Below are 16,087 nucleotides of genomic sequence, written 5' to 3' on the forward strand. Positions count from 1 at the left end.
CTGTGCTGTCCTAAGTTTCCCTTTTGTAAATGAGTTCAGTGTCCATGTCTCGCAGCCATACGTCATTACAGGAAGAATGCATTGATCAAATACTGCCTTCTTCAAATTTACTGGCATTTTTGATCTGAATGCTTTTCAATTCTTCCCAAATGCTTGCCAGCCAAGCTTGATGCGTCGATAGATTTCTGGCCTTATGTCTCCCTTCATATTTATAATCTGGCCAAGGTAGACATATTCACTGACCTCTTCTACTAGACTGTCGTTGACTTTCACATCTCCAGCTGGGACCCATTTGTTGGACATTACTTTTGTTTTGGAAAGGTTCATGTTCAAGCCAACCAGCTGACATTCCGATGCAAGATCTGTAACTAAGTGTTGGAGCTCTGCGAAGTCTTTGGCCAGTAAGGCAATATCATCAGCAAATCTCAAGTTGGTAAGCCTTCTTCCATTAATTCTAATTCCCTTACCTTCCCAGCTCAGCTTTGACATAGCCATTTCCAATACAGCAGAGAACAGTTTTGGGGAGATGGGATCGCCTTGCTTGACACCCCTCATGAGGTGTTGGTTTGTTGGTTGATTTGGGGGAGGGGACCTAAACGTGAGGTCATCGGTCCAGTCGGATTAGGGAATCGGATGGGGAAGAAAATCGGCCCTGCCCTTTCAAAGGAACCATTCTGGCATTTGCCTGAAGCGATTCAGGGAAATCACCGGAAAAACCTAAATCAAAATGGCCGGACGCGGGTTTGGACCGTCATCGTGCCGAGTCCCAGTCCAGTTTGCTAACCATTGCGCCAACTCGCTCGGTTAGTCTGTGTATAAGTATGTGTTCGCGCGTGTGCGTGTGTGTGTGTACTACCAGCTCCAAGGTTTTCAGAAAACGATTTGTGATAGAGTGGAGTAAGGTAAACTAACATGGAAACTCAACTAACTAATCCTTAGCAAAATCCTTCAATAGACCAAAATTACTCACAGAGTTGCTGTTATGCTCTTCTTTTTTAAGAGGTGTATTTTACATTAAAGGTTTAACATAATAATCCAAGTTCGGCACTGCCTAACTCATATCGCGCACAATACACAAACTATATTCAGGCATTATTTAGAGTGAGAGACTTTCTAACAAACTTTACACAAAATTTCAAAATTTATCGAAACATTTTCTCGCTGGTATGCCCCACAAAATAATGAAAAGAGGAACGTTTATCACTTATTACATTTTCGCTGTTCACACAGTAAACCTTCAGCATCAGGAACGATGTCTCAGTTTATTACTTCTTTACTACTAACTCTATTTGAGTCGCTACATGCTAAAAAGACCTTAGTCATTCCAACCTACTTTCGGGGAAACTAACATAAACGTAATTAAACTTAAACCATTCTTTCCTATCTCCTGAAAAAATACCAGCAATGCATAACACTGGTTTCAGTATCAGGACATAGTGAAACATAACAATTGTTCACACAATAAAAGTTTAACTACGATGTCTGAGGTCGTTTTAGCACGTTTCATGATTTTCTATAGCAGATTCTGTTTTTTCTCTTGATAACCAATAATTACAAATTTCTGCCACACTACATTTTTGACCTTTCTGGAATTTATTATGTTCTTTACTAGTTTTTCTATCATATAGAATCTGTCATGCTTTCTAAGTTTTTTTATTATTATTCTGCTGAAATCTCTGTCACAAGCGATAAAGAAATGTCCCCTGACAGGGTTACAGTCAGTCAATGCCGCTAACATTATCGATAGAACACGACTTTTGTTCTCTCCTCCACAGTTATCGGAATATAGCTATAATTCTGTGACTGATGGACGACCTCTCTGCAGAAACATATCAAGGTGACGACAGCACTTCGCACTTCTAATGCTGGTGATTTGCAGTGAGTATTATTAGGAGCACCAGCACTTCGGGAGAATCCTTGTTCAGAATTTAGTTCAAATGGTTCAAATGGCTCTGAGCAATAAGGGAAATAACATCTGTGGTGATCAGTCCCCTAGGACTTAGAACTACTTAAACCTAACTAACCTAAGGACATCACACACATCCATGCCCGAGGCAGGATTCGAACCGCGACCGTAGCGGTCACGCGGTTCCAGACTGAAGCGCCTAGAACCGCACTGCCACCCCGGCCGGCTCAGAATTTAGTTGTTCTGTCCCACGTCCACCTGTGCATTGGTAGATGCATGCGTGTTTCAGTATAACAGTTACCCAAACAATCGCTGTGTTCTGTTAAAAACTCGCGAGTCATTTCAGAACGTCAGTTGCTTCTGTAGGGCACGTTCTCAAATCTTTCAAGTAACTCCGGGAAACAGCAGATTCACTTGGTATAAACAACATAGAGCAGTTTTGCAATATAACTTAGTATTGTCAGTCAGGTGCGTTCCACGTTTGTGTTTTATTTGAATACATTAATGTAATGTATTCATTTAAAACATGTTTCTGTTGACACCTCTAATTAAACTCATTTTCAACATTATGCAATTCTACGACCTTAACATTTCATCGTGTTATGCCGGCCGCGTTGGTCTAGCGGTTCTAGGCGCTCAGTCTGGAACCGCGCGACTGCTACGGTCGCAGGTTCGAATCCTGCCTCGGTCATGGATGTGTGTGATGGATGTCCTTAGGTTAGTTAGGTTTAAGTAGTTCTAAGTTCTAGTGGACTGATGACCACAGATGTTAAGTCCCATAGTGCTCAGAACTATTTGGTTCCAGAAGGTTTGATATGTTCATCACTTGTTGACTTTTCCGGCATTCCTGGCCTTGGATAAAGTATAAGTTAACGGCAGAATTATACCAAAAGAAGTGATAAAATGACGTGTCACTTCATGTTCACTGAGTTAGTTAACAGTTTCATAAACTCGTGGCGTTTCGCATAGTTACCCGTCTTGGCATGCTGCTGAGATATTTCCAGTACATCGAAAGTTTCCCTGCGACCCAACGAAACTTGCTCCTACATATTCTTCAAATTGTTTACCATTTTTTTTTTTGGGGGGGGGGGGGGTTCCTCAGTCTTCTGATTGGCTTTTTGCGGCCATCCACGAATTCGTTTCTTGTGCCAGTCTCTTCATCTCAGAGTAGCATTTGCAATCTACGTCCTCAATTATTTGCTGGACGTATTCTAATCTCTGTCCTCCTCCACAGTTTATGCCCTCTACAACTCCCTCTAGTACCGTGGAAGTCATTCCCTGATGTCTTAACAGATGTCCTATCATCCTGTCCCTTCTCCTTATCAGTGTTTTCTACATATTCCTTTCTTCTCCGATTCTGCGCAGAACCTCGCCATTCCTTACTGTAGCGTCCTGCCTACTCGTCGAATATGGGGTGCCCAGGAAACTTGCTTTCTCGGATCGCTAGACAACAATTCAAGCATACCGTATTAATGAATATTTATTACAGTAAGATAAATGACAATACTTAACTTTGAGAATTTATAATGATGAGTCGCAAGCAATGGGAGGCAGACGAAATAAGAAAATCTCTTCAGTATACACAACTCCTAATATAAGTGAAACAATACGGTTCCTAAGTCGCTACTGTAGAGCTAGTAGAACGGCTAGTCTTCAACTCGGACACGGCCAAGCAGCGCGGCGCTTATGTTCTCTTCGCCTAGAGGCCGCTGCTGTATCGGTGATGTCCTAGAGAATATTTACTAGAGGCATTGTCTTCTTCACAGCCCTCTTTGCCCTACTGTTTCTGACCGTCGTGCCGGTGCCTGATTTCTACGCTGGAACACTTACCTTGTCAGTCCACCTAATTTTCAACATTCGTCTGAAGCACCACATCTCAAATGCTTCCGTTCTCTTCTGTTCTGGTTTTCTCACAATCCATGTTTCACTACCATACAATGCTGCACACGAGACGTACATTCTCAGAAACTTCTACCTCAAATTAGGGTCTATGTTTGATACTAGTAGACTTCTCTTGGCCAGGGATGCCCTTTTTGCCATTGCTAGTCTGCTTTTGATGTCCTGCTTGCTCCGTCCGTCATTGGTTATTTTACTGCCTAGGTAGCAGAATTCCCTAACTTCATCTACTTCGTGACCACCAATCCTAATATTAAGTTTCTCGCTGTTCGAATTTCTGTTTGCCAATCCAAATTCAAACTCCTCCCAAATAATGAAACTCACCCTGATATTTATTTTCCCCATCAAAGCTATCTCACACACCCCTAATCTTCCCAATGACAGGGTTCTATCCTCCTTCCCCGGTCACACTCTTCTCGCATCACCCTAACCACAGCTCGGTCATCATCGCCTTTACCCCTATCACATCCTCTTCAAAATGGTTCAAATGGCTCTTAGCACCATGGGACTTAACATCTGAGGTCATCAGTCCCCTAGAACTTATAACTACTTAAACAGAAATAACCTAAGGACATCACACACATCCATGCCCGAGGCAGGATTCGAACCTGCGACCGTATCAGTCGCGCGGTTCCGGACTGAAGCGCCCGGCGGTGTGGCCTAGCGTTTCTCGGCGCTTCAGCCTGGAACCGCGCGACCGCTACGATCGCAGGTTGGAATCCTGCCTCGAGCATGTATATGTGTGATGTCCTTAGGTTAGTTAGGTTTAATGAGTTATAAGTTCTAGGGGACTGACAACCTCAGATGTTAAGTCCCATAGTGTTCAGAGTCATTTGAACTGGCCTGAAGTGCCTGGAACCGCTCTGCCACAGCGGCCGGCTCACATCCTCTCCTTACTCTACCACACTACACATTTGCGTTTGACAGCTTCCCATTTCCATTATACCACACTCCCAGTATTTGGACGTGATACAGTACTTTGAAGCTATGTGGATCATTTTTTGTGTAGTTTTTACGTGCATGCGTTTATTTTGTGCATAGAAGTCTTGGGGATGCTTTTCATGTTTGACTTATTGCTTTGTTTTCCTTTGCTACAGATGTTGGTGATGGTTCTTGACGATTTCATAAAGATGTGGCGTATTAATAAATTGCGGCTGAGACGGAAACGTCTATAGTAAAAGCTGATTTGACCGCTCAACTCTATTAGGACTCGGTATCCTTAATTCATAAAATAGAGCCTAATGGGTTTTCGTAACTTTATTAATCACCACTTAAAAACAGAATTGTTTTATTTGCAGCACCACAGCTGCAGATATCGATTACAGAAATAGGGTAATAAAACGCGTTTCTAGATGTACAAAGATATTACATAATAAAAATCGATTTAAAATGGGGATTTTATTTGTGGGTCATTTGGATGCTGCTCCAGTCGGCAGTTCACACCATTCTTTAAGGAAACCTGAAGCGCCCATCATGGTGTGAACGTCAAGCGTCTCTCGACAGAACGCAACTTTTCTTAAAAAGTGGTTTAAACTGTCGAATGCAGCATTGTCTAAACGGCCGCAAGGACTAAGAATCTTATATATCCACCTTTTAACTTCTGCTTCGTGATTTTTTCATCAAACCTAGTTGATCTCTGATTAGTAAAAGTATTATGGAACGTTGGTTTCATTTTATGAGTCCGCAGTCTCTGTTCCTGAAAGCGATTGCGGATTCTGTATATCACAATTGATGCCATGTCTCAAGAACCGTGATCTAAGATGTTATAATAAATGAAAAAATACCGCCTGGATCACACATTATTTTCTTAACGGATATCTGTTTCGGTATGTCCTGAAGATCATCTTCAGATCTGGCGCCGCAGGGAACAGTTTGTCAACAGTGGAATGAATTATATACATAGAGTTTTATGTCCTCCACTTCATTGTTGACAAACTTCACCTTGCGGTGCCAGGTGTGAACATGATCTACAGGGCATATCGAAAGCGATAGTCGTTAAGAAAGATAATTTTGATCCAGACGGCATTTCTCCATTTACGATTAAATACATTGTTATCAAATCAAATTATCTCCAGAACAAACAAGTTTAAGCCTTATCTAAATACAATCGCTGACTCGAGTATTGGTTGTGTTTATTAGTTTTCAATATAGAGCTTACTATAAATGCGAATTATGTCGTTTGATGGTAACGCGGAATGCTGTGTTGCATGATTTCACACTGAAAGGTTGATAGTGACATCTTTCTGATTGTATTTCTTTGTGAAACGCTGCCTTCCAGCGCCCAAGAAGGCGAAATAAGGTAGTTGCGCATGGAATAATGCACGAGTGCATACTGAAAAGCAATTCCTCTAAATTAAAGCTTTTTAAATTAAAAAAAAACTTTATTCCTCATGTCAACATATTTGCACCCGTCTGCCGCTAGAGGGCTCCGAATTGTAACATGGCGGTACGTAAAGCAACTATATCGGTGCTTGAGAAACAGCGTGCTGTAATCGTATTTCGAATTCGAAGAGTTCGTTCACGCACAGAACACCCTCTCCTGCCGGCCGGGGTGGCCGAGCGGTTCTAGGCGCTACAGTCTGGAACCGCGCGACCGCTACGGTCGCAGGTTCGAATCCTGCCTCGGGCATGGATGTGTGTGATGTCCTTAGGTTAGTTAGGTTTAAGTAGTTCTAAATTCTAGGGGACTGATGACCTCAGATGTTAAGTCCCATAGTGCTCAGAGCCATTTGAACCAACCACCCTCTCCTTTAGTATGACAATGCCAGGCTATTCACGAGCGCTGCGACATCTGCAACAAGCCGACGCCTTGGGTTCACTGTTTTCAAAACTTAAAGAACATATTGGAGAACTTCAATTTCATAGTTATGAAATGGTGCATGCAGAGATGAGGTTATGGCTCCATCAGCAACGTCAAACCTTGTTAAGCAACGGTATGAGTCACCTGGTCTCTCGCTGGGAGAAATGTATTCGTCACCAGGGTGACAACGTTGAGGAATAAATATGTGGACACGAAGAATAAATATGTAGAATGTTAATAACAATTTTTTTATTTAAAATTCTATAAGAGTTTTCACATAAAAAATTTAGAGGCATTAGTTTTTAGCAAGGTCTCGTATGTGTATCAGACAAAAAAACAGCCTGATTCAGAAAAAATAACTTCGAACTGGAAATTTGATCCAGTTGCGGATTGAAGCATGAGAAGTACCAGTCCTTGTCTCCTTTTCTATGCCACCAGGAATACTTGCTAACCGAATAGGTTTGCTGACTTCGTAGAACCACTGGAAACTCTGAGAAATTTAAAAAGATTAAAAATAAAACTTCTATCATCAAGAAGCCTTTCCACGTAATAAGACCCTCTACGCTATAGTCAGATACTTTCACATTATAGGGGAGTATATGCTCAGATGAATACTATTGATGATTTGAGCGAGGGTACCGGACCCGCTCTTTTGACAGTATCTGCTTTTTGTGCGCAATGTACTAGCAGTAGTGTCTCCTGCACAAGATACTTCGTACCATGCCCGCGCATTTAGTGTGTCATTGATAGTACTGACACATTTGCATCTCTTCCACTTATGTGATTAGCGTATGCACAGAGTATTTGTATGTTACTGACCAGCATCTGACTTAGGAAGCTTTTTCTCCTGTATTCAGCATCATAAAAGCAAACAAAACTAGTGTCCTCCTTGCTCGCTACGCGTGGAGATGGAGTCGTAGCTCTCGACACGGATTCCGACAACTTGCTCGTGCGTGAAAGAACAACAAAACTGACTGCTGACTGCTCGGAGTGTGTCTACGAGGCAGTAGTCTTTTATTTTGAGCACTGAATTAAGGCCACGAGAACCAGGTCTACGTATCTGACTGTAGGTGGAAAGTAGATGCCTGTTCGCCCGATGACGTTCTACCGTTACTTAGTACAAGCCGATCTGAAGCTTCCAGTGGTCGTCTCTGCTTTGGAAAAAGTAATATTCACAACAGAAAGCCATGTTTTTTAATCATCAGCCCATGAATTCCTCTCCTGTGTCAACATCTTCACCTCACACGCCCCCACAATGTCCTCAGATATTTATTCCAATCTCTGACTTCCCTTGACTGTTTTGCCGTCAGTAATTCCCTCAAGTACGATCGAAGCTATTCCCTCATGCCTTAATACATGACCTAGTGTCCTGCCCTTTATTTTGTCACTGTTTCCCATATGTTTCTTTCTTCGCCGATTCAGCTCGCAACCTCCTCATGCCTTATCAGGCCCCCTAATTTTCAACATCGTTCTGTAACACCATACCTCAGATGGTTCGATTCTCTGCTTTTCCGGTTTTCCCACAGTCCATAGTTTACTGCCATACAACGCTGTGCTCCAAACGTACACTTTCAGAAATTTCTTCCTCAGATAAAAGCTGATGTATAGTACTTCTTTTGGCCATGAATGCTCTTCTTGCCTATGCTAGTCTGCTTTTTATGTCGTCTTTGAGTCGTCACTTGTAATCTTGTAATCTTGCTTTCAAAGCAGTATAATTCATTCACTTCTTCTATTTCGTGGTCTCCAATTTTCACTCTCTTTTTATCGCTACTCTCATTTCTGCCACTTCCCATTACTTTCCTCTTTCTTCGCTTTACTTTCGATCCATAAAATACGATCATTAGATACGATCATTAGATTTTTCATATCATTCAGCAGGTTCTGCTTTTCTTTCTCAATTTCATTAAGAATAACACTGTCGTCAGCGAATATTATCACTAATATCCTTTCACCATGAACTTCAATCCCAGTACTGAACCTTTCTTTTATCTGAGTCATCACTTCTTCGATGTATAGATTGAACAATAGGGGCGAAAGACTACGGCCTCGTCTTATACGCTTTCGAGCATTTCGTTATTGGTCATCCATTGTTACTGTTCCTTTTTGATACGTGTACACATTATATATTATATGTCTTTCCCGATAGCTTAGATCTATTTTTCTTACGATTTAAAAACGCCTTGCACCATTTTACATTGTTGAACGTTGTTTCTAGGTAGACAAATCCTGCGAATGTCCGTTCAATTTTCTTGAGTTTTGCTTGCATTATGTTAAGTACAGAAGGAAAGTGCCTTGCACTCATGGTCCCTGAGGCGTGTAGGGTATTACTAAACTTTTGGTTCAATATTTTCCACGAAAAGGGAACCAGTATTTCAAATACTAACCTGAAATTTAACATTTAACTGCTTGAAAAATGAAAGAGAATCATTATTGTGAATCTGTAGCTTCTCCCTCACTGTCCATAAGGCACATAATATCGATAACAGATAGTGCTCATTACGAATTTCAATGAGAAAGCCACTGCTGAAGGGCGAGTGCATGGCTCATCTGTATGCCCCCTAGCCCTACTTGAAGGGAAGCTGACCACACGACGCCCACGTTGTACCGGGAAATGACGCGCACCGATACGTTTTTCCACACCTCCCCTCTCCCCCCTCCCCATCCACAAGGAGGAAGGTGAGTGCCCCAGAAAAGAGGTGCACAGGTCTAGCACTGTGTGTAACTCGAAGAGTATCACCAAGGAATTGGAACACCTGAACACCGTCTGAATGTAGACTTTCCCGGAATATACTACGCCAAAAGACGATGGGTACGACACTCATCGAAACATCGCGTTATCTTAACGCTGCAACCCGGCTTCAAACCCGAGAGCTTTTCGTCACCTGAAGACTGTTTTCCGTAAGAACGGCATGACGCAAAAGTAGATTCGATTGCACTAAGCCCGCACATAACACAGTCAGAGGAAACACCAAAGGTACCTGAAAAGAACGTTCTTAATGTGTTTCTTCTGTTTGGTGTCACATTATCCGGAAAAAAATAGGACGACCTGTAAAGAGGTACCGAACTGAGGCTGTACTTCTGATGCCCTACTAAAAAATGGGAATTGTTTGTTAGCGTCGTAGATCCCGGGCTTCGTAATTTCGACGTATTCTGTAGCAAAACGCGCTCAGGCAGACATTGCCCACAACTGAAAATGGCTGCTTCTGGCATACTTCTGCCATGTCAAAACGGAAGACTCAAGCATGGGGAGGGGGGGGGGGGGGGAAGACGTGGCGAGAGACAAAGAATAAGGCTATCTTTGCGTCATTTTGCGGTTTGATTCTTTAAGGGTCCCTCTCGTCTTAGTTTTTCAAAGAGTTTTAACATTTTTATTAGTTTCCCATTTATGTCTTCCAATAGTACCCCATTTATATTTTCTATCGCAAATATTTGACTTTGGAATGTCGTGTACACCCGTTTCCTAGTATTCTTTTCACACCGAATCCTCCTTAGATCTACTGCTCATGCGACACTTATCTAGTGGTTCATCGCTTGTTTACGTGTTAGTCTGCGGTCAGCTGCGGCGTTGTCTTGTACGCACTCGTCTGATCCATTAGTATATGATACGCTTTTCTCCTTTTTTTCTATTTTCTTCCGTTCGGCCCCTTCCTCCCCCCCCCCCCCCATCCTCCCCTAGCGTCACAGTATTTTAACGGTTATTTATATTCCTGTTTATGTTCTGGCTATTGACCCCTCTCCCCTTCACGCTAGGCCATGGTGAACTGGACATGATTTTTAAAATGGCGTGAAATTCTAGAAATCGACGAAAAATTTAATATCAGTTGTACTCCAGTATCATGTTGTACCAGTAAGAATTGGTCAACACGACATTTTACGTGTTTTACTTGCATTCATCCATTTTTGGCAAAGGTCTAACGATTCTTTTTTTTATCCAAGACTGTAGCGTCCAGGCATTATTTTACGCTTTCTCTCTGTTCACGACTTCACCTGAGGATGTAACTAACGTTATGAAACCGGTCGCGCTTTTTAAATAAAGTAACCGTATAGCTGCAGTGGAGTTTTTCACTCAACGTGAAGCTGTGAATGTGCGTTGAATAAACTTTTGTGTTCACACTTTACTGTGCCCATACACTCTATACAACTTAACGTCTTACTTACTCGGTCATCTCTGAAACTATTGTTTTTGTTACTCGTGTAAAGCTGGGCCACGTTCTGCAAATGACGAGCGTATGTGCTTCCATAACATGTGTATATTGTAGCAGTTCACAGGGAATTATATAGGCCTTACACAGTCCATGTGCAAATATGTGTTAACTTTATCATGTGAAAAACAAACACAGGACGTACTCGTCACACAGAAACATCCATCACAGTGTCACACCAGTGACGAACACAAAACGAGGCCCTAACAGGAAGCAAAGGAAAGTTGTTAGAAGCTATCTGAAAATGGATTTGTAAGAATTAGAAACCCTTTTTGGTTTGAGTGAGATAAACTTTTTCAAATCACACTTGTGGCTGGTATCAGCTTAAATTTTAAACCTTATAAATACATTAACACGACCAGAGTCTCAATCTAAAACGCAATGGTAGAGGTCTGGGATGTGTTAGAACGTCGACGTGGCTCCAAGCACCAGCGTCCCACATCACTACCCTCTCTGATTTTGGATTTTGGGAAAGAACGGGATGCCGTTCCTCCATAGACACCTCACTGAAAGTAACCCAGCAGATTTAAAGCCGTCATAAAGGCGCAGATTGGCCACAGCCCATATTAATGTCCACTAATAGGAGTCTGGATATATTTGATCAGATAGTGTACGTGGGGTGAGAGGAGTTGTTGTGTTCAGGAGACCATCCCGGTACGGTAAGTGGGCAGAGTAGGAGAAATAGCGCTTTGGTACCTGCGTTCCACCAGTCGCAGATATTTCGAGAACGGTAACCCGTTTGACTGGTCCCCCCACGCCAGTTGCAGCATCGCAGGAGAAAACGCAGGCATCGTTCTGCGCCTGCCGACGTCGCCTGCTCCAGAACATGCAGCCCGAGCACGTTAACCAGCGGCAAACGTAAAAAGTGAAGGCAGGTGTGCCAACACGATAGTACGAGACGCTGTCGTGCTGATGGAGTCTCTGGCCTTCACAACAGTCTGTCAAAGTACCTTGGTCCGCGCTGGGGTTAGAAGTACAGCGCGTTCCAGGTTCATCCAATTTCGTGAGATTATATGTTGTATATGAATGAAGGTAGAAACTCAGGGAATATTTTAACTTACCCATCGTCACTAGAAGTTGGCACCAGATCTAAGAAAATGGCTCTGAGCACTATGCGACTTAACTTCTGAGGTCATCAGTCGCCTAGAAGTTAGAACTAATTAAACCTAACTAACCTAAGGACATCACACACATCCATGCCCGAGGCAGGATTCGAACCTGCGACCGTAGCGGTCGCTCGGTTCCAGACTGCAGCGTCTAGAACCGCACGGCCACGCCGGCCGGCCCCAGTTCTAAGCTTACAGTTGATGTGGATGACGGTGGGAGTCTCATTAGTGGAGCTAGACCGCTCACTCGTTCGTTCATTACACAATAATGATGACATAGCGTCGAAGGGTGTTTTGCGTTCGCTGTTTCAAAAGGTGACAGCAACTTTCTTAACAAAGAGCTACTTATGCTTTTTGAATTTACAGGTTAACGTCAGTCCACCTCCGTAGCTGTGTGATCAGAGTGGCTTCCTGGCTTGCAGGAGACCAGGTTCGATTTCCGGTACTGCCAGGGATCTCTCCTTAGTAGGAGAACTGGTACGGGATGAATTCAACCTGGAGAGCGCAACTGAGGAGCTACTCGATCAATTAGTAGCGGTTCCAAGCTCAAGAAACCCGGCAACGACCGGGAGAGCGGCGTGCTGATGCCGTCCCCCTCCGCACTGCTCCCAATGATACCAATAGCAGAGGATGACACGGTGGTTGGTCGGGCGAGATTTGTCTCTGTGGGAACGCGAAACTAACTTTTTACAAGGTAACGTCTGTTCAAAAATGGTTCAAATGGCTCTGAGCACTATGGGACTTAACTTCTGAGGTCATCAGTCCCCTAGAACTACTTAAACCTAACTAACCTAAGGACATCACACACATCCATGCCCGAGGCAGGATTCGAACCTGCGGCCGTAGCAGCCCCGCGGTTCCGGACTGCAGCGCTAGAACCGCAAGGCCACCGCGGCCGGCGGTAACGTCTGTGAGCCAGATCATAGATTTCTTTGAACTAGAGTAAATACGGAACATTTCATTACCGATCGCTGTTGAAACCCCAAAGAGATGCAGCAGAGTACAGTGGCTGCACCATCACGGTGGTGAAGCAAGCTGAACAGTCTTCTGCCATGCCTTATTTAGGAAAAGAGATATGTACTATAACCGAAGTAAATAAAATATGAAATAACATTTAAGAATCTTGTAAGTGTTAATTTTTTAGTATTTACGGCAATATTTAGAGCAACAAACTGAATTTTCCTTCATTATACTGTTCAAACGCATGATACTTCGTCCATCGCTTTGTTGACACCAATATAGGCACGGTAGTTCCACATTATCAGTTGTGTGGCAGTCACTGGTAGAACACGCAGGAAGTTCAGTATAGAATCAGTGTTCGTTTGCACTGTTTCATAAGTGATTGAAAACGCTGTGGTACAAGCGACAAAACCGGAATATTTGACTCGGGATGACGTTGCATAAAAAGCTAAGTTAATGGCTCAATCGAATAAGCAACGAACTCTTCTTCTTGATCGTAAGTACACAAAATTAATACCTACGACTACAGTTCGCCTCTTTCTAAAACTTTTTGCTCCTGAAGCAGTGTTTCATCTACAGATTCATAGACGCAGTTTTTTTCAAAACGACTTCCCAGTACATTTAGACATAAAATTCAGCACCATACCCTAATTTTCTGTGCTCCTTCTAAAGTAAGAAAGCTAACACGACTGTCTCACTCTCTCATTTCCATTAACTGGTAGCACGAATATTATCAGCTGTTGTTGAAACGAACACACGATATTAAGCTTGTGACCTCAAGTGATAACAAGGTGCTCCTGAACGCTGTTAAGAAACGGTTGTTTTATTCATTGCTTTAAACTATTGGTAGGATATTTTGTAGACACTTTTCTTCCTATTTTAATTTCCTGTACAAACCTAGCAATGTGCGACAAACATTGTCTCACTGAGCTAATCTGCGGGAGATGTGACAGCCGAATAGTCGTTTGGCCACGCTGATTAAGGTTTCCGTTGGATTTCCTAACAATTTCACACAAAGGCCGCTACAGTTCAGTATATTCACTGATTCTTCTCAAGCTGTATTAGTGGGATGTCTCTAACGTCACTGTTGGAGAGACGATCACTTCTAAAACTCCAAATACTTCGCCAAGTGAAAGTAACATTATTCAGATCACCTGCTTTTTATTTTCGATACGCCTGGGCTGACTTGCCTGTCTTAAACCCTGGAAATATGACGCAATTACTGCGTCGCCAGGATTGCGAAGTGGAGTGAAACACTGAAAGAAACTAGTCCTAAGATCTCGTTAATAGGACTGCAGTTCGGTCGAACATGAGAAAGCACTTTTCAGCCGATATGAAACCCATATTTGTAGTTTCACAAAAATATGCTATCAAGCAACTTATGTGAAACGGGAAGCTGAAGGAACAATTTGACTTAACGTCCCGTTGATGATAAAGTTAGGATAGGACAACGGTGGGCCCGAAAAGTAGTCGTGTCCTTTGTGTAACGAACTGTTTCAGGGTTTACCTTAAACAGTGCATGTAAATTACAGAAAACCTAAACCCAAATGGCCGTACGAGGATTTGAACTTCACTCCCAACAGTAACGAGTCCCGCATCAACTGTTTCACAGCCTCACTCGATAGCTTTAGTTGAAATGACAGCGAAGAAGAAGAAGCGTCCATTATCAGCTGTTGCAATGCATCGAACGCTTTTCGGAACCTACACTTCATCTTTAAATGCTACATATGTCACACAATTCGTTTTTAGGGTTTACCTGCCATAGTTTCCACCATCATACCGACTATTCTTCACGACTAGACAGTTTAACAGGCACCTGAAAATCGTGCCCAGATATACCAAATTCGACTTTAGGAGGGTGGAGCCCAGTTTTCTGGTCACAAACAGGACGAAGTGTTATGACAGAATAGTACTACATGCGGAAACTCACGTTCACAGTAAAATTTTATTACTGCAGCGGACTGTTGAGGACGTTAAGCTTCGATTCTCCATGTTTTGTAAAATTAAAAAAATCTATAAAGCAACTTAACATTACAAACTGCTTATATAAGAAAGTTGATGAGAATCTTATAGCACCTGGTGGAAATGAAATACATATAGCAGCACAGGACAGGGATATAGCCAATTAGTGGCACTATAACCGAAGTAAATAAAATATGCCGGCCGCGGTGGTCTCGCGGTTCTAGGCGCGCAGTCCGGAACCGTGGGACTGCTACGGTCGCAGGTTCGAATCCTGCCTCGGGCATGGATGTGTGTGATGTCCTTAGGTTAGTTAGGTTTAAGTAGTTCTAAGTTCTAGGAGACTGATAGCCACAGCAGTTGAGTCCCATAATGCTCAGAGCCATTTGAACCATTTGAATACAGCCTAAAAACGTCAAAATAAATGAAAAACAAGAACGCTCTTGTACACAGGCTTGCCACCACATATTAACGTAAGTATGTCGTACCAAATGTTCAAACTAACGAACGTTTCAAGCTGGCATAGCGCCGTAAATATTCAGCTGCAGCCTCTAGGTCTTATAGCAAAATTCCTTCGTGTGATGATATCCTGCCATTCACTTTTGGTCAATTTGTTTTTCCGCACCCTGTACAGCTACTTTATCAGTCAGGTTGCAGCATAAGGCTCAAGAACGTGTTACGGTGTATAAAAAAAGTGAGAAATAATTAGATACTGTATTTTCTTCTGCTACTGTTTCAGAGCTATAGTTAACGTATACGGCCTACATAAAACGACTTGATTCTCTCAAAAGTAGCTTATTTCTCACACACTGTCAATGACTTGTAACAGTGCCTTACAATTTCATCACTTACCTATCTGAAAGTTACTTCGACGTGGGCTGGAGACTCGAGGAAGAAATTACGTTTACCGAAGCACACACTGCACTACTTGTTTGCAGGCGAAGTGCTCTGTAGCGTCCTAGCAACTGTCACGACGAGCACGCACAACACTTGGTTCGGTATGTGTGTCACGCTGGGACCGCGACTGGCGAGCGCGGCAGACGGGAGGATTCAGGCAGTGGCTGCGGCGGCGGCGGCTGCGGATCGCGAGCTGGCGCGGACTGCGGCTGGAGGGTCGTGGCTCCGGGGCTTTTGGTCGGCGTCGCCGAAGAAAGCGACGCGAGGGGGGCGGGGCGGCGCGCCGCCTGTGGCGAGAAAGTGAGGGGCGCCGCCACAGGTGAGAGTGGTTCACCTTCGCCTCCGCGAGGGCCCGCGCCCA

The 16,087-nt window shown here is 43.2% G+C and overlaps 1 protein-coding gene across 1 annotated transcript in view; it reads right to left on the reverse strand.

Annotated features, from left to right (window-relative positions):
* LOC126194982 (inactive pancreatic lipase-related protein 1) overlaps nt 1-15,914 on the reverse strand; it is a 238,136-nt gene extending 222,222 nt beyond the window's left edge. Inside the window, exon 1 of the mRNA XM_049933396.1 lies at nt 15,682-15,914. The gene's annotated coding sequence lies outside the window, so the exon portion shown is untranslated. The remainder of the gene's footprint in view (nt 1-15,681) is intronic.
* Nucleotides 15,915-16,087: the final 173 nt, after the last annotated feature.

Source organism: Schistocerca nitens, chromosome 7 (genome assembly GCF_023898315.1).
Source record: "Schistocerca nitens isolate TAMUIC-IGC-003100 chromosome 7, iqSchNite1.1, whole genome shotgun sequence".
Lineage (NCBI taxonomy): Eukaryota > Metazoa > Arthropoda > Insecta > Orthoptera > Acrididae > Schistocerca > Schistocerca nitens.